This window comes from Oncorhynchus gorbuscha, linkage group LG02 (assembly GCF_021184085.1).
Source record: "Oncorhynchus gorbuscha isolate QuinsamMale2020 ecotype Even-year linkage group LG02, OgorEven_v1.0, whole genome shotgun sequence".
NCBI classification, from domain to species: Eukaryota; Metazoa; Chordata; class Actinopteri; order Salmoniformes; family Salmonidae; genus Oncorhynchus; species Oncorhynchus gorbuscha.
This window is the reverse complement of record NC_060174.1, coordinates 47819285-47839504: the sequence shown is the minus strand read 5'-3', so window position 1 is coordinate 47839504 and position 20220 is coordinate 47819285. Positions and strand designations below refer to the sequence as shown.

The 20220-nt window shown below is 42.0% G+C and overlaps 1 protein-coding gene across 7 annotated transcripts in view; it reads left to right on the top strand.

The window, feature by feature from the left end:
- Positions 1-2619: 2619 nt before the first annotated feature.
- Positions 2620-20220, top strand: part of LOC124003453 (liprin-beta-2-like) — a 131282-nt gene continuing 113681 nt past the window's right edge. For 2 of the 7 annotated variants that reach the window (XM_046311725.1, XM_046311734.1), the window contains exon 1: positions 2620-2772. The gene's annotated coding sequence lies outside the window, so the exon portion shown is untranslated. The remainder of the gene's footprint in view (positions 2773-20220) is intronic. The other 5 variants (XM_046311756.1, XM_046311748.1, XM_046311740.1 and 2 more) reach the window with 4 other exon arrangements.

The window sequence follows — 20220 nt, the reverse complement described above, 5'->3', positions numbered from 1 at the left end:
TTCTTATTTTCAATGATAGCCTAGGAACAGTGGGTTAACTGCCTGTTCAGGGGCAGAACGACAGATTTGTACCTTGTCAGCTCAGGGATTCGAACTTGCAACCTTTCGGTTACTACGGTCCAACAGCTCTAACCACTAGGCTACCCTGCCGCCCCTAAACAGTTTTCACAACCAATAACAGTGATAATATTCAAAAGTAATACATAATAGAGACACATGTTGATTATCAATCAAAGGCACTTTCTGTAGAGTTTAAAATGTATTATAAGCTGGGTGGTTGAGCCCTGAATGCTAATTGGCTGACAGACCGTATACCATGGGTATAACAAAACATTTATTTTTACTGATTTAATTTTGTTGGTAACCAGTTTATAATAGAAATAAGGCACCTCAGGGGTTTGTGCTATATGGCTAATATACCACGGCCAAGGGCTGTTCTAACGCACGATGCAACGCGGAGTGCCTGGACACAGCCCTTAGCCGTGGTATATTGGCTATACAGCACAACCCCCTGATATACCACACCTCCTCTGGCCTTATTGCTTAATTATACAAATGGTGGGTCTAATCCTGAATGCTGTTTGGTTAAAACCACATTCCATCCGGTGTCTAATCTAAAAGTTACCACAGGCTAAATCTATTACGTTAAAATTCCTATTTACTCTGTTCCATCTGACTGCGCAATCCACTGTGTTATCGGTCCAGCCAGGCAATATATGAATTTGATCTCCGCTAAAAAAAAGAATTTAGACATTATCTGACATTTCTTTTGGGCTAACGTTTCATTTTCAAAAGCGGAGATTTGCTCTCCACTTAAGAGGAAGCTCCCCACTGTAACCATTGCCTGTAATCTGGTTCAGGTTATTAAACAACCTACCAGAGTGCTTAAAAACACTACAGGAACAGATGATCCACATATATTTATGAAATGTTCACTAATACTGTAGAATTTTGTTCTAAAGCTGTATCCATACCCATAGGATGCTGTGATCACAATATGGTGGCTATATCCAGGAAAGTCAAAGTTCCTAAATCTGGGCCTAAAATAGTGTATAAGAGATCATACAAAAGATTTTGCTGTGACTCTTCTGTGGATGATGTTCAAAAAATATTTGTTTGTCTGATGTGATTAATAAGGATCATCCAGACACTGCACTTGATGACTTTATGAAATTGCTTCTTCCAAATATTTATAAACATGTACCTTTGTAAGTCGCTCTGGATAAGAACTTCTGCTAATTGACTTAAATGTAAATGTAAATGTAAACGGACTGTTAAGGCTCCTTGGAATGATGAGGAATTGTAAAACTGTATGGTTGAAAGAGATGGGGCAAAAGGAGTGGCTAATAAGTCTGGCTGCTCATCTGACTGGCTGAACTTACTGAAACTTGAGAAAGTATGTGACTCAACTCAACAAAAAGAAGAAGAAACTGTATTATGAAACCACTTTAAATGGAGTACTTAAAAACGGAATTAAAGGCAGAAAGACCAATTCAACCCCATCTTTCATTGAATCAGATGGCTTATTCATCACAAAACCATTTCATGTTGCCAATTATTTTTATGATTTTTGATTTTTATGATTACTTAATTGGTAAAGTAATAGGCCAACAACAAACAGTGAGCCATCGTATTCATGCATATTAAAAACAAATAATGATAGAAAAGCATAGTAAGTGTGCATTTTGTCAAGTTAGTGTGGTAGAGGTAGAAAAAGTATTGTTATCGATCAATAAGGACAAACCTCCTCGCATTGACAACTTAAATGGAAAGCTACTGAGGATGGTAGCTGACTCTCTGTCAATGAGTATTCCATATACAGTGTATTGCACTGCAGTGAATGGAGTGGGTGGAGTTAGGAATCACCAGTATTCTGTATTAAGCCCATAGCCCAGCACAAGAGATCCATTTAAGTTTTGCAGGCTCTATTGAGTAATTCCAAACACATATTTGTATTTTTTCAAATATAGTCTACCTTCGCCATAGCTTTCAACATACCAGTATTTGTGTAAACATTCAAAAGAATCGCTGGTATAAATAATACAATATAAAAAATAAAATAGGTCAAATTATCGATATATATTTTTTCAAATATGGTTGCAATACTGTGAAAAACTGTTTTAGCGCACTAGAGTGCAAAAATAATCGATATTCACAAAGTTTAGCATGTCTTTGCAGTGGGACTGTTATTTTATTTTAATTATCCGCGATTGTGCTTCCTATCCTGCTACTAGGAGAACAGAAATCCTGAAGTCACAGCTCTTCTCGCAGGCTCTTTGTACGTGGGAGCGTTGCGAACCGATGGTCTTGATTCTTTACCTGGTTACATGCACATTGGACAACACCGCAGCTTTTCGGCATGATTTGTTATTTCTGTATAACAAAAAATCTGCAATGGCTCTTAACAATTGGTTACAATATGAAGGAATGTTGATTTCCCCAAATTTTTCGTGTGTGGTCAAGTGGATTTCCTTATTATTACATGATAATCGACTCGGAGTAAACGGTAGGCTAGAGCACGTGGACTGTGTAGTTTGATGGGATGGCACGCCCCTAGAATACCATGACAGATGATTGGTGGAGCGTCTTTACGATGAACGCACTAATGACACCCGGAGCGCACAGTCGGGCAAGGTGCGGAGCATCCCATCGGAAAAGACACCACTATCCGTGTCAAGGACATTTTTAATCCAAAGTGGTCAATATAGTATTTTCAAAGGGCGCAGGGGAATAATTCGCGTTGGAGAGCAAGTCTCCGAAGTCCAGCATATAGTAAGTAATGCCAGAGACGCACTTGTTTTCATATCGTTTACATTTTCTATCCCATTCGCAGGTAGTCATAAACAGAAGTAGATCGATATTGCCTAATGTACTTCGACTTTGCCAATAAACCATATTTTGCCAGTCATATACAGATTTTTTTTCAGTATATGTTCAAGATACCGACTTACATACGGAACATACCTGTAGATGTCCACCTGTGGATGAGCACTGGGTCACACAGACTACAGAATAAAACCTGTCTGAACATGACACGTACCATAGCTTTCACCGCTGTTTCTCAGCATTCCATAGGCTACTGTAGCATCGTATAGCACTTTGCATGTACTGTAGCGTTATTCAAATAAATACGTCGTTTTTTCCCCCTCACTTTGTTTAAAATGGTAATCTCCTGTTGCTACATATATTTTTTGGACTAATACATTTATGATATGTACCCAATGATTATTTAAGAATATAACTTATAAATGCCCCATGAGCTTAGTTCAACTGCCGTACCCCATCAGAACTCAAAATATAAGCTTGTTTTACTCCAATGTTTGTAAACAAAGTAAACGTAACAAGCACTATATAGCCTCAAAACATGCTTGAAATGATAATGTTGATATCATGGATGGTCAGTCCTTGCGTCCATAGCTCTGTCTATGCATTTGAGCGTGGTTACATGTCTTCAACCCCATTGCTCAGCGTTTTACCAAAAACAGAAGCAGGGAGCACACTTTGTTATTGTTTCAACCAGTGATTTCCACTTTAAGTTGCAGTTGCTTTTTGATGTTTAAAGGTGTAAGAATTATGAGAAGCAAATACATTTGATCCACACAAAAGCAATTCCCCATGTACATTTGTTTGAGCTTCTGTTGATGAAATGCAATTTTGTTGTTTTCCTTATGCTATAGAAGCCTATGTTGCGTTAAATGATATTGCAGCCCCACTCACCAGAGTTTAATTGCAGACTATCCATTATGGAATACATGACAAGCAGCTAAATATCTCTTGCTGTGATTGATATGGTCATTTCTGAATATCATGTCTGCAGTACACCCAGCTGTGTGTGCTTGTCATCAAACAACAAAGATGATTCATAGACCAGAAAATGCTTGAGTGTCTTGAATATGGACAAAGAGTTGGAGGGGACTTGCACTCAGGATACAATGTATTCTGTTGCCATGCTCATCTGAAGCGGCACAGGTGGCATAAATTTGACTAGAATTCACCTAAACACCAGTGGTTCTTTGGCCTCCTAAATAATTCACAATGCTGTTGGTATCACAGAGATTGCCTGTTACATTCTGTTGAAGATACCCTTGATTGATCAAGAACTAATTTGATGCATGGTGAAACCATGGTCTGTCTCGGATTTTGTATTATCAATTTGGAATGAAATTACAAATGAAGATAAACTCATTCTTCCAACATACGGACAGTATGCAAAAGAGAGTTTGCACGTGCAGTATAAGCTCATGTCCTGCACTAAGTCATAGAATGAGGAAGATGATACCTAAGGGCAATTCCATGGTAAACGGAGTGACACTGAGACACACAAAACATGTATGTCAAACAAAAACCAATGATTGCAAAGTTAAACAAATGATACAACTCTATGCACAAGACTCCGTTTAATAATTTCCACTGAAAACTTCTTCTTTTAAAAGAAAAAAACGTGTTTGCTTGAAGAACAGTGCAGATGCAAAGTTTAGTAACACAATTATGTTTTGTGCTGTTTGTGCCATCATTCTCTTACCAAACGTTGCATCTGCACTGTTCTTCAAATAAATGTGTTTTTTTATTCAGTTACTGTGGAATTACCCATAACCATAGCAGCAGATCAGGGCATTATATTCTGATGATCAAAGAGTGTGGTTAATACCAATGGGAGTAGTCCTCCTCCAACCTTAGGTTTGGATCATTATTACGTCAACTCACACAGCTATGGCTCTGTCAGTCATCTACAGGAGGTAATCTTTAGTCAGCTATTGGATGTCGGAGAGAGGAGAGAGCTTACTACTCCCAGGAGGACTTAACAAATCCGAGGGAATAACGCTTCTTTACTTCTTTCGTGTTGATTTAGCACCACATAATCAAGTTATTCTATATTATTTTCATACTTCTAGCAGAGAAAAGTGGTTATTGCTGCCCTGTTTATGTCTCCTTTAAAGGTTCAACGGAGCCTTTTTCTAACAAGTCAAATATCAAATTATTTCTGGGTAACAATTAAGTACCTCACTGTGATTGTTTTCAATTAAAGAAACAAAAATAGGTTCTTAGCAAAGGGACATTTCTCAGGCATGAATTTTGGACTGTCTGGGAGTGGTCAGAGTGGGGAGGGGAAAACTAAACGTTAGCCGTTATTGGCAGAGTGGTTTGGAAGTATTTTTTTTATTATTGAATATTTAAAACATACAATATACTTGCAGTGAAGCCACTCAACAACTACATCACATTAGTCATATAACAGACTCCCATCCGGAGCGACACACAGAAGGAACCAGGGTCAACGCCCTGCTCAAGGGCACGTCGACAGATCTCCCACAAGGTAAAAAAAAAACGGGGACCCGAACCAGCGATCCATCATCCACCGGCCCAAGCTCCCAACCGCCAGGCCACTAGCCCTCCAAAGTCTTGAATCTTGCGTTGTTTTATATTTAAACTCATACACCCTGTACCAACTATTTTGCAATCTGTATGGCACAGCTGTCAACATCCTAGTCCTCAAATGAAACTGATATACTTTATTTACTGGTATACCTATTTATGCTTTTTGTATTCCTTTGATCCTTGATATTGGGCAGACAGACCAGTTCCCTACTTCCTCCCGCTTCCACCTGCCTCCTCCATGTTTGGGGTAATGGTTTAATCAATTGGTTGCAATCTTGGATTGAGCAGACCTTCCCGTACAATTCAGATAACTTCATGAAAGACATCTCTACCATTCCAATTTACAATATCATTTAAAAACAAAATACCATTTTCAAACATCTTTCCCTTAAATACAGGTATTTTATCAACCAGCACATTTGAGTTCAGCCATAATATTTGTTGTAATATTTGTTCTATCTTTTTAAGGGGATGAAATTGAAATTGTAGCCAGCTCTGCCATGCTTGTTTGAAAAAGGGAGATACTTTGAATTAATCGCAAATGAGACATGGCAATCTGCACAAAGGCAAAAAGGCCATTTTTAAACAATGGATGAGCTTTTCTTAGTCATCTACTTGAGAACCATCTAGGGTTCAAGTAATAATAATAATCTCAACCCACCCAATTCATATTCATTATATAGATAGGCATGATTTATCTTGTCTGTTTTAGCTTCCCAGATGAAGTGAAATATGTTTTGCTTATATGATTTGAAAAACAAATCATCAGGAGTAGGCAGTAAGTGAGTGTGTAAACTGAGATATGACTAAGGAGTTAATCAGGGCAATTTTGTTCCATAAATAGACAGGTATTTACCTCTCCAAGGTTGCAGGATCTTGTCTATTTTGTAAGTCACTTTGTTATTGGTCTATTAACTAATTTACCCCGTGGTGATGTCACCATGGAAGGCCACAACTCAATCACCCTAAAACAGGCTAAAATGTCACTGTATTATTTCAACCTAATAGTATGGAAATACATTGACTGCACTGGGCCTTTAAGGAATGTTCTACCAGAGTTCACTCAGTGAATACTACTCATGGACAGACCCCTGGTTTGGCTATGGATGGTGCTGGACACCTCTGTTTTGAGGTGGTGAAGATACCTAAGATAAAGAAAAGCCTGTCATGGGGATCCGCTGTGTTGTTACATATAAAAAAAAACTCACTTATCTCATTTAAAACTGATATATCTGGAAAAAAAGTCAAGACAACACGTTGGTGATCCCACAGCTCCATGGTGTAAATTTCCCTCGGTAATGAGTGTATTGGGCGCAGGCTGCGGGGTTGTGCGCCGAGGATCATGTGCTCAGACAAAATGGATAAAGCACATTATTTGTCCTCAGCTCTGCTTTGTCCCGCTCCCCAGCCCATAGGAAACAGTATGCGATTGTATGCCTTTGAGATGACATTCCATCCCAGGACTCAGGCCGAATGCAACAGATATTGCGATTGTTTAGCAACTTCCCCCACAGGATGACTGGATTTTTTTTTTTTTAAATAAGCAGGATTTTATGTTTGCATGGTATTTGGACTGCTATGCCTGTATATGTTCTGTATAGGAAACAAATGAACATCCATGCTTTGTTGAAATGACTCATTTTGTAAATAAAATACATTTTTACCTAAGTTATTGATCCTGGGTTCCACCAGTGACATTCTTCAACCTGTGTGCTACCCCTTTAACTGTAATGAGAATTCAGGAGACATAGGTGAGCCACCTCCACCAGGCCATTAACTCTTTCCCTGCTTGACAAAAGGTTTATAGCTCCATGGGTCATTTCCATGTAAGAGGATGCTTAGCAACCCACCCACATCGCTCTGGCAAAACGGACGTTTCTTCTCCATGATGAGTCTACGATTTCCAGAATGCCAACATTGATTGGTTAGATTTGTTAGAGATGATCCAATCGCTGATTAGGAGGCAGATTAAGACGGAATGTATATACCGATCGATAGAGTAGATAGTTTCTATTGGTGTTGCATACTCTTCGAAAAATATAAAATAGGGTAATTTCCATCTAAAAGGACCAATAAGCACCAAGATGTGAAGCTCATAGGGGCATGTCAAATCTGGTTTCAAATGAAAGTTAAAGAGTCTCTATTTTGGAGAAATTAAGGCATATATACATTTTTAACCTTTTTCTATACTGAATATAAGGAATAAGCAAATGATTTGATTCCTGGTCAAAGATATGGAGAAGGGGTCTTAGAAAACATCTACCAGAAAAAGTCTTAAAAGGAATAAAAAAATACAGCAAAACACAATTTTGTTTGACTAAAGACCCCTGCCAACTAATATCAATACTTATTATTATTATTATTATTTGCCTTGTGTAAGTTTAAGAAACATTGCCCTGTGCCTTTAAATTCCATTACCAAAAACCCACATACAGTGCATTCGGAAAGTATTCAGAGCCCGTGATTTTTTTCCACATTTTGTTAAGTTACAGCCTTATTCTAAAAAGTACTAAATTTGATTTTTTTCTCTCATCAATCTACACAAGTACCCCATAATGAAAAGCAAAAACAGGTTTTTAGATTTTTTTTGCAAATGTATAAAAAAAACATATATTACATTTACATAAGTATTCAGACCCTTTACTCAGTACTTTGTTGAAGCACCTTTGGCAGCTATTACGGCCTTGAGTCTTCTTGGGTATGACGCTACAATCTTTGCACACCTATATTAGGGGAGTTTTTCCCATTCTTCTCTGCAGATGCTCTCAAGCTCTGTCAGGTTGGATGGGGAGCGTCACTGCACAGCTATTTTCAGGTCTCTCCAGAGATATTCGATCGGGTTCAAGTCCGGGCTCTGTTTGGGCCACACAAGGACATTCAAGGACTTGTCCCGAAACCACTCCTGTGTTGTCTTGGTTGTGTGCTTAGGGTTGTTGTGCTGTTGGAAGGTGAACCTTCGCCACATTCTGAGGTCCTGAGTGCTTTGGAGCAGGTTTTAATCAAGGGATCTCTCTGTACTTTGCTCCGTTCATCTTTGCCTCGATCCTGACTAGTCTCCCAGTCCCTGCCACTGAAAAACATCCCCACAGCATGATGCTGCCACCACCATGCTTCAACGTAGGGATGGTGCCAGGTTTCCTCCAGACGTGACACTTGCCATTCAGACCAAAGAGTTCAATCTTGGTTAAATCAGACTAGAGAATCTTGTTTCTCATGGTCCGATAGGCCTTTAGGTGCCTTTTGGCAAACTCCAAGCAGGCTCTCATGTGCCTTTTACTGAGGAGTGGCTTCCGTATGGCCACTTTACCACAAAGGCCTGATTAGTGGAGTGCTGCAGAGATGGTTGTCTTTCCTGGAAGGTTCTCCCATCTCCACAGAGGAACTCTGGAGCACTATCAGAGTAACCTCCCAGACCATGACCCTATGGACAATTCTTTCGACCTCATGGCTTGGTTTTTGCTCATGCACTGTCAACATGCACTGTCAACTGTGGGACCTTATACTGTAAACAGGTGTGTGCCTTTCGAAATCATGTCCAATCAATTGCATTTACCACAGGTGGACTCCAATGAAGTTGTAAAAACATCTCAAGGTTGATCAATGGAAACAGGATGCACTTGAGCTCAATTTCAAGTCTCATAGCAAAGGTTCTGAATGCTTATGTAAATAAAGAATTTCTATTTTTATGTTTTATACATTTGCTAACATCGCTAAAATCCTGTTTTTGCTTCGTTATTATGGGCTATTGTGTGTAGATTAATGAGGGAAAAAATGTAATACAATCCATTTTAGAGTACGGCTCTAATGTAACAAAATTTGGAAAAAGTTAAGGGGTCTGAATGCTTTCCGAATGCACTGTATCTTTAAGATATTTTCACATTTCTCTCCCTCATGAGGAGGAAGAATAATGAAAGTTCACAGAAGTAACATGTAAAAAATATATATTTTGTTTCTGAGTTATTAAGTGATTAAAACTCAAAATTCGGTACGTAATTGGTAACAGAATTTCAGAAAAATCTGTAACGGAATTACTGCAATTGACTTCTATGGGAAATCATAGTAGTCACAAACCACATTTGGGTCACCTGCTATTGTCCTCCCTTCCACTGGCATTTAGTTACGTTCAACCCATAACTGTTTAATTTCTATTTCTGTTCTGTGGTGGTCAAAGTAAGTGTGAAAAAAGTCTGGACAACCCCTCCCTCCCTCCTCTCTCTCCAGTTAATGTCACCTCTCCCGGCTCTTACTGACACCTCCCAATGAGCACCTTCTCTTTCCATTTACTGTAACCAGCATCCTAACCCATTGAGCATCGACCGGCACAGGATGTTCAGGGATGTTGAAAAGTAGTTGAAATTTGGTCAGTCCGCCCTGTCCTTGATTTCACTGTCCACAGATGTCGTTTTTGGTCCGCTCCAGACCAGCCTTGATTTGTCCCAACAGAGATTCCCATTACATCTTTCAAAAGTGTAGAGAGCACAGTACAGTACAGTAGAGCACAGTAGAGTACAGTACAGTAACGTAAAACAAATTGGAGCAGAGTATAGTTCAGTGCAGTACATTCCTGTACTTTAATGTACAGTAGAGTAGAGTTCAGTACAGTACACAGTAGAGCACACTAGGGTTGAGTACACTACAATGTACTGTATTATACTGTACTGAACTGTACTCTACTGTACTGTATTGTACTGAACTATGCTTTACTGTATTGTGCTGCACTATACTGTACTGTTCTGAACTCTACTGTCCTGTGCTGTACTGTGCTGTACTGAACTCTACTGTACTGTTCTGAACTCTACTGTCCTGTGCTGTACTGTGCTGTACTGTGATGTCCAAACTTGTGAAACATAGACGTCTGATTGTTTCAGATTTGGTCTGGTCCGGACCAACCATATTATTCTACAGTACACACTTGTGTGTGTCGAATAATACCCACATATGCACAGGATATTGCATATTTCCACCTTTGTTTACTATTTAGGATACATCACCATGTAGAGAATTACCTTCATATCCACAACCATGCATTTCTGTGTAGTACAGATCAGGGACCCATGATGATATTGCGTTACAACAATTCCGTTACTGAGTGGTAATCCACGTCACTTACTGTAGTTCAATCACCCATTTTTTTCCCTCTCAAGATGTCATGTCATAGCTGACACCCCACTCTTTCTGCAGACATCGTTGAATCTTATTTAAGAGTTTTTAGAAAACGTGGTCACGTTAAAAAAATTAAGGGAGACTTTACCGAAATTCTGTTATCAACCTTTGCTTCTGCACAGTTCTTCCAGTAAATGTGTTTTTGTAAATTGTTCAAATTAGTCATTGTGCATAGAGTTGTATGGTTTGTTGAACTTTGATTTCAGTGTTGTTTCTTTTGGCATACATTTTCAAGTAGAAAATCTGAGTCTGTTACCGTACAATTGCTCCATGGTAAACAGGCAGCCCAGAGTCAGCCGGAAGCCAAATGGAGAGGTTGAAGTGAGCATTGTTTTAATCGGACAGAGTTATATGACCATCGCCTGTCAAGGCCAATCAAGCCAAAGCCTTCAGCAGAGCAGGGAAGAGTTGAGTGGGGAGTTATTGGGGGAGGGAAAGGCTGTGGGACAGTTTTTGATGTTTTTTTTTCATGCAGGTTGGTTGTTTTCCAGTTACAATTTGAGTTCCTGAGCTAATCAGGTATCCCAGTGTTCTCCAGGAATATTTTCCCTAAAGCAATCACTGCCCCACTCCCAGCCCAGATCTTAGTGAAGCATGGGGTCCTGCCAGATGGATGAGCTCTAACAAAATGTGGATTTGAAAACACTGCACTAAGTTCTGTGTTTGACTTGGCCCATTTATCTATGTCAAGAATTTAGAGTCTCTCACACTATCTGATTCTTTCTCAGAGATTAAAGGATGCCACTAAACTGTAGCTACATTATTTTTACAGCCTGAACCATTGTGACACTACCATGTTGTAGTGTAAACCTACAGAACCTACAGAACCTGATTATAGGATTGGTTGATTTCTAAAGAACAAAGTATGATGGATTTGGAGAGCCAACTGAGAAAAGAGAGAGGAAGGTCATGTTTTGGCCTGTGATGTGAGTCTGGCTAGACTTTCCAGAGTTGAGTTGAGTTGCCTCCTAGCCTTTTGTCTGATGTTTTTGGCACACTAGATTGCACCTGCTTGTGGGTGACATTTCTCCTCTCCTTCAACCTGCACTTCCCGCATCACAGCTGCCAGGTGAGCAGAACGATGAGTGGTCCAGTGAGCTGGCAAAAATTCAACCCGGTCCAGGTCACCTGTCCTCACCCAACTCCAGAGCCCCAGTCAGGAAGGCTCAGTGAGGATGAGTAATAACAGCCTGCAGCTACTGATATGGCTTCATACTTGTCTTTCATGATATACTTTTGGTGTAGACTTTTGTTTTGTGTTTGATTTCCCCATCCATACAGTATGAATTTGAAAGCAAAGTATCTCACTCCAACAATGGCCCCACGTTGGATGTGCTGATTTCATGTTGCTCGCTGGTTAAGACCCACTTTGCATAGTGTGTAATGTTATCCTGTCTTTTGAACTGGGTTTGTCCTGGTTGAGCTGACTCGAGGGTTAAGATCTTGAATCCATGTAACCTTACTCTGTTCAACAGGAGTCATGTACTGTTTTTTTTGTGTGGGGGTTTTATCTGTTGTTTTACCAGGTAAGTTGACTGAGAACACATTCTCATTTGCAGCAACAACCTGGGGAATAGTTACAGGGGAGAGGGATGAATGAGCCAATTGTAAACTGGTGATTATTAGGTGACCGTGATGGTTTGAGGGCCAGATTGGGAATTTAGCCAGGACACCGGGGTAAACACCTCTACCCTTATGCTAAGTGCCATGGGATCTTTAATGACCTCAGAGAGTCAGGACACCCGTTTAACGTCCCACCCGAAAGCACTCTACTCAGGGTAGTGTCCCCAATCACTGCCCTGGGGTATTGGGATATTTTATTTAGACCAGAGGAAAGAGTGCCTCCTACTGGCCCTCCAACACCACTTCCAGCAGCATATGGTCTCCCATCCAGGAACTGACCAGGACCAACCCTGCTGAGCTTCAGAAGCAAGCCAGCAGTGGTTTGCAGGGTGGTATGCTGCTGGCAAACTGTATATAGGAGTCTTGTCTATCAGCCATTTTGAATGAGCTGCTGTTGTTGTTGTTCCAATAAAGGTGCGATGTGTTGGGCCCTCTGCCAGCACTGCAACAATGACACCTTGTCTATTATGCAAGAGATCACACAGCTGCTCAGTGCCACAGACACGAGTCGATTCCCACTACTGATTTGTTGACTACCTCTCAAGCGCCCAGCTGAAATGGAAGGCTGTTTAAACTAAAGGCCTGCAGGCAGCTAGACCCCTCCGACAAGTCATCTTGTCAACTACACATGAACACATGTAAGTGGCAGAATGAGGCCCTGATAGGATGTTGGAGCTGTCAGCGGGCCTCTGGCTTTGGTGCTTATACACTGCTAAAAAAAATGAAGGGAACACTAAAATAACACATCCTAGATCTGAATGAATGAAATATTTTAATTAAATACTTTTTTCTTTACATAGTTGAATGTGCTGACAACAAAATCACACACAAATTATCAATGGAAATTGAATGTATCAACCCATGGAGGTCTGGATTTGGAGTGACACTCAAATTTAAAGTGGAAAACCACACTACAGGCTGATCCAACTTTGATGTTATGTCCTTAAAACAAGTCAAAATGAGGCTCAGTAGTGTGTGTGGCCTCCACGTGCCTGTATGACCTCCTTACAATGCCTGGGAATGCTCCTGATGAGGTGGCGGATGGTCTCCTGAGGGATCTCCTCCCAAACCTGGACTAAAGCATCCGCCAACTCCTGGACAGTCTGTGGTGCAACGTGGTGTTGGTGGATGGAGCGAGACATGATGTCCAAGATGTGCTCAATTGGATTCAGGTCTGGGGAACGGGCGGGCCAGTCCATAGCATCAATGCCTTCCTCTTGTAGGAACTGCTGACACACTCCAGCCACATAAGGTCTAGCATTGTTTTGCATTAGGAGGAACCCAGGGCCAACCGCACCAGCATATGGTGTCACAAGGGGTCTGAGGATCTCATCTCGGTACCTAATGGCAGTCAGGCTACCTCTGGTGAGCACATGGAGGGCTGTGCAGCCCCCCAAAGAAATGCCACCCCACACCATGACTGACCCACCGCCAAACCGGTCATGCTGGAGGATGTTGCAGGCACCAGAACGTTCTCCACGGCGTCTCCAGACTGTCACGTCTGTCACATGTGCTCAGTGTGAACCTGCTTTCATCTGTAAAGAGCACAGGGCGCCAGTGGTGAATTTGCCAATCTTGGTCTTCTCTGGCAAATGCCAAACGTCCTGGACGGTGTTGGGCTGTAAGCACAACCCCCACCTGTGGACGTCGGGCCCTCATACCACCCTCATGGAGTCTGTTTCTGACTATTTGAGCAGACACTTGCACATTTGTGGCCTGCTGGAGGTCATTTTGCAGGGCTCTGGCAGTGCTCCTCCTGCTCCTCCTTGCACAAAGGTGGAGGTAGCGGTCCTGCTGCTGGGTTGTTGCCCTCCTACGTCCTCCTCCACGTCTCCTGATGTACTGGCCTGTCTCCTGGTAGCGCCTCCATGCTCTGGACACTACGCTGACAGACACAGCAAACCTCCTTGGCACAGCTCGCATTGATGTCCCATCCTGGATGAGCTGCACTACCTGAGCCACTTGTGTGGGTTGTAGACTCCGTCTCATGCTACCACTAGAGTGAAAGCACCGCCAGCATTCAAAAGTGACCAAAACATCAGCCAGGAAGCATAGGAACTGAGAAGTGGTCTGTAGTCACCACCTGCAGAACCACTCCTTTATTGGGGGTGTCTTGCTAATTGTCTATAATTTCCACCTGTTGTCTATTCCATTTGCACAACAGCATGTGGAATTTATTGTCAATCAGTGTTGCTTCCTAAGTGGACAGTTTTCTTGACTTTATTTTATAGTGTTGGAGGTAGCTTTATCTGCCACTGAAAGGAGCAATGCAGTTGTGAGGTGGCTGAGATCTCATGTTTGCTTGACATGCTCTGTCATGATTGTGCTTGATTGCTGATATGAGTATGACAGGGCCACGTAACATCCACTGCCAGGACGATTACACTCGGGCCGCCTGATGTTGACATTTCAGCGAGCTAACGAAGCTTCGTCAGCGAGGGGAGAGGTGGAGGGGCTAAATATAAGGCTGACTAAGTCAAGAAAACCCAAGGTTACAGCAGGGTTTCCCACGTTTTGAAAACATATCAGTTAACCGAGAGCTGAGTTATTATGTTGGTTAGTTATTAGTTAATGAATGTTTCAATCCTCACCTATAGGGAGAGCTTCTGTAGGCTGCTGAGATTTGATCATTGAATTGTCATGCCGCGTGATTTGTAATACATTTGCTGAGGATGCATGCTTCTGTTGACAGGCAAGGCAAGAGTACCACATAGCAGTCTTCTCTGCCTTCTTAAGAGTTGTGATGTGTGAATTGGAGGCATTGCCAAATGTGTGAGGATTTTTCTTTTTCCATGTAATTGACTGTAAACTAATATTCTAGATGAGATATTTACACATTTTAAAGGGTGAAGATGACCTACTGTTCTGTGAGCATGATTTAGCATGTGAAGAAATGTTGGTAAAAGTCAGACAAGGGAAAATCCTCAAACAAAACAGGTGTAACGGGCTCGGACTCAAAAGAAATGTCAAATAAAGCTTACTTCATTATTCCAATTTATCTAAATTATTTTCACTGCACCAGGGATAGCGTACACAAACGTTTCAGCTTTAGAGCCTTCTTCATTGTGTAGGTACAATTTGATTTGAATTCAAAACAGCAATTGTAAAGAACAACGGATATGCAAAATCTGATAGGGACAGTGTTTTTGTATAACAGTCTAAATGTGGCTTAAAGGAAGGAGGTGAAATCAAATTATTTGTTTAAACCGTGTGGAGATACAGAATTACATGTATATATCCACGTGGCTTTTCTGTGGAGTAATTTATTGTCGTAATCACCTCGTCTACATGGTGGAGGATCTTTTTCAATCCCGATGCGACACAATTCATTCATTTAATTATTTTGTTCTATAAAGTGTCTCGCAACTGGCGAGGTGATATCTTGACGTCCAATAGTGGATGTATGTTCTCCAAGACGTACTTTTAATGCTTGGGATGTTTTTCCAATATAAATCTTTTTTTCAAGAACACTGTAACATATAATGAATCCATAAAATGTGGCAGTGCGGTCATCTTCTGTTCATCTCTTCTGCCTTTGTGGTCTAAATTCTTCCTGCTTCTTCCTGTTTCCCGCTCAGCCCGCTTATATTTGTGTTTGTGACAGCCAGGCCTCCAGGGTTCTCTCTTTCTCTCTCCAAACAGGCCAGAGTCAATGAGGGAAAACAGTAAAAATCAATTCTCAACCGACTTCACAAAAGTGCAGGTTGCTCAGACATTTCTGCTCACATTTCCCACCAGACTAATTGTTCAAACAGAAGAACCACTTCTTTGGCCCAGCCGTTACTGTCATAAGATCTGACCGTTCCTCCTACAGATAAAGGTGCCATGTCTTTATTCCTGTGGTAACTAGTGATAAAGACAAGGGGCTGGCGTGAACCCAGCGCAATTGTCAAGTGCACGCTTGTTTGCAACTTCGACCTGTTAAAGCCAACGCTCTTCCGTTTTCAAACCCTAACGCCAGGATTGGCAATTTACTTGTTTTATAAGAGCTCACTTGTGCTGAGGTGACAACAGAAGTGTAAAAAAGTGTAACAAATTCAAATTCATTTGGTTGATTTAAAACCAAGCATAGCAATACCTCCTCTCAATGAAGGCAGTTTTTTGGTTTTGTCCTGTCCACTGCATTCGCCAAGTAGTCAAATCTATCATAAAGGATTTGGTTCATGAGACCGCTTTGAAATAAATCCTAAATCCTAATCCTAAATTGGGAGCATCCCCTTTTTATCTATGTATGTGGGCTATTGTACATTATTTTAACCAGCTCCAGTTATTATTTTGTCTGTGCATAAAAACCCTACCATGTAGGCTGTATGCCCATCATGGAACGAGAGATAAGATGGTCTGGTGACACTCGTATTTACAATCATTTAAGTTATTTTCCTGTAGCAATTTCTTGTTTTCCAGTTTCGTTTGATTAAAAACAAGCCCTTATACAGTGCCTTCAGAAAGTATTCATACCCCTTGACTTATTCCACATCTTGTTGTGTTACAGCCTGAATTCAAAAAGGATTCAATATATCATTGTTTCTCACGCATCTCCACAAAATACCCCATAATGAAAAAGTGAAAATGTTTTTAAACTTTTTTGCACATTTATTGAAGATTAAATACAGAAATATCTAATTTACATAAGTAGTTCCACCCTTGAGTCAATACATTGTAGAAACACCTTTTTTTGCCCATTATTCTATTCAAAATTCTTCAAGCTCTGTGAAGTTGATTGTTGATCATTGCAAGACAGCCACTACACTGACCAAAATATAAAGGCAACATGTCAAGTGTTGGTCCCATGTTTATTGAGCTGAAATTAAAGATCCCAGAAATATTCCATAAGCACAAAAAGTTTGTTTCTCTCAAATTTTGTGCAGAAATGTGTTTATATCCCTGTTAGTGAGCATCTATCCTTTGCCAAGATAATCCATCTGACAGGTGTGGCATATCAAGAAGCTGATTAAACAGCATGATTATTACACAGGTGCACCTTGTGCTGGGGATAATAAAAGGCCACTCTAAAATGTGCAGTTTTGTCACACAACACAATGCCACAGATGTCTCACGTTTTGAGGGAATGTGCAATTGGCATGCTGACTCTTGCCAGAGAATTGAATGTTAACTCCTCTACCATGAGCTGCCTACAACGTCGTTTTAGAGAATTTGGTAATACATTTACATTTAAGTCATTTAGCAGACACTCTTATCCAGAGTGACTTACAAATTGGTGCATTCACCTTATGACATCCAGTGGAACAGCCACTTTACAATAGTGCATCTAAATATTTTAAGGGGGGGGGGGGGGTGAGAAGGATTACTTTATCCTATCCTAGGTATTCCTTAAAGAGGTGGGGTTTCAGGTGTCTCCTGAAGGTGGTGATTGACTCCGCTGTCCTGGCATCGTGAGGGAGTTTGTTCCACCATTGGGGAGCCAGAGCAGCGAACAGTTTTGACTGGGCTGAGTGGGAACTGAACTTCCTCAGTGGTAGGGAGGCGAGCAGGCCAGAGGTGGATGAACGCAGTGCCCTTATTTGGGTGTAGGGCCTGATCAGAGCCTGGAGGTACTGAGGTGCCGTTCCCCTCACAGCTCCGTAGGCAAGCACCATGGTCTTGTAGCGGATGCGAGCTTCAACTGGAAGCCAGTGGTGTTATGCAGGTGAATGAGGACCCAAAAGCGACTAAACGGAAACAGAGTCTTTATTCCAGTTTTAAACAAAAGTGATAATCCTGGATATTATCTAGGTAAATGCAAAAACAGGAAAACTGAAATCCACTCGTCAGTAGAGAGGAACGACTGGAGATGCGACCACAGGCTGCAGGTCGCTTCAGGAAGGCACCGGCCGTAGCTGACATTGACACCTGCTCACACGCAGCATCTGAAGAAGGTAAAAACACGACAGGGCGGAACAAGGACACAGAACTGCGAACATCAAACAAGGATCCGACAAGGACAGAAGCGGAAAACAGAGGGAGAAATAGGGACTCTAATCAGAGGGCAAAATAGGGGACAGGTGTGAAAAGAGTAAATGAGGTAGTTAGGAGAATGAGGAACAGCTGGGAGCAGGAACGGAACGATAGAGAGAGAGAGCGAGAGAGGGAGAGAGGGAGGGGGAGAGAGAGGGATAGAAAGAGGGAAAGAACCTAATAAGACCAGCAGAGGGAAACGAATAGAAGGGAAGCACAGAGACAAGACATGATAATCAATGACAAAACATGACAAGTGGAGAGAGCGGAGGAGCGGGGTGACGTGAGAGAACTTGGGAAGGTTGAACACTAGACGGGCTGCGGCGTTCTGGATGAGTTGTAGGGGTTTAATGGCACAGGCAGGGAGCCCAGCCAACAGCGAGTTGCAGTAATCCAGACGGGAGATGACAAGTGCCTGGATTAGGACCTGCGTCGCTTCCTGTGTGAGGCAGGGTCGTACTCTGCGGATGTTGTAGAGCATGAACCTACAGGAACGGGCCACCGCCTTGATGTTAGTTGAGAACGACAGGGTGTTGTCCAGGATCACGCCAAGGTTCTTAGCGCTCTGGGAGGAGGACACAATGGAGTTGTCAACCGTGATGGCGAGATCATGGAACGGGCAGTCCTTCCCCGGGAGGAAGAGCAGCTCCGTCTTGCCGAAGTTCAGCTTGAGGTGGTGATCCGTCATCCACACTGATATGTCTGCCAGACAGGCAGAGATGCGATTCGCCATCTGGTCATCAGAAGGGGGAAAGGAGAAGATTAATTGTGTGTCGTCTGCATAGCAATGATAGGAGAGACCATGTGAGGTTATGACAGAGCCAAGTGACTTGGTGTATAGCGAGAATAGGAGAGGGCCTAGAACAGAGCCCTGGGGGACACCAGTGGTGAGAGCGCGTGGTGAGGAGACAGATTCTCGCCACGCCACCTGGTAGGAGCGACCTGTCAGGTAGGACGCAATCCAAGCGTGGGCCACGCCGGAGATGCCCAACTCGGAGATGGTGGAGAGGAGGATCTGATGGTTCACAGTATCGAAGGCAGCCGATAGGTCTAGAAGGATGAGAGCAGAGGAGAGAGAGTTAGCTTTAGCGGTGCGGAGCGCCTCCGTGATACAGAGAAGAGCAGTCTCAGTTGAATGACTAGTCTTGAAACCTGACTGATTTGGATCAGGAAGGTCATTCTGAGAGAGATAGCGGGAGAGCTGACCAAGGACGGCACGTTCAAGAGTTTTGGAGAGAAAAGAAAGAAGGGATACTGGTCTGTAGTTGTTGACATCGGAGGGATCGAGTGTAGGTTTTTTCAGAAGGGGTGCAACTCTCGCTCTCTTGAAGACGGAAGGGACGTAGCCAGCGGTCAAGGATAAGTTGATGAGCGAGGTGAGGTAAGGGAGAAGGTCTCCGGAAATGGTCTGGAGAAGAGAGGAGGGGATAGGGTCAAGCGTCCAACTTGCCTCACAACCACAGACAACGTGTATGGGGTTTTGTGGGAGAGCGATTTTCTATTGTCAACATTGTGAACAGTGCCACATGGTGGCGGTGGGATTATGGTATGGGCAGGCATAAGCTATAGACAACGAACACAATCACATTTGATTGATGGCAAATTGAATGCGCAGAGATACCGTGATGAGATCCTGAGGTCCACTGTTGTGCAATTAATCTGCCTCCATCCTCATGTTTCAGCAAGATAATGCACAGCCTGTTGTTGCAAGGATCTGTACACAATTCCTGGAAGCTGAACATTTTCCAGTTCTTCCATGGCCTGCATACTCACCAGACATGTCACCCATTGAACATGTTTGGGAAGCAGTGGATCAACGTGTACGACAGCATGTTCCAGTTCCTGCCAATATCCGTCAATTTCACACAGCCATTGAAGAGAAGTGGGACAACATTCCACAATCAACAGCCTGATCAAAAAAGTACTTTTTTGCCCCACTGTATCTGTGACCAACATATGCATATCTGTATTCCCAGTCATGTGAAATCCATAGATTAGGGCCCAATGAATTTATTTCAATTGACTGTAAATGAACTGTAACTCTCTCTCTGTAAAATTTAGAAATTGTTTAATGTTACGTTTATATTTTTGTTCAGTATACAG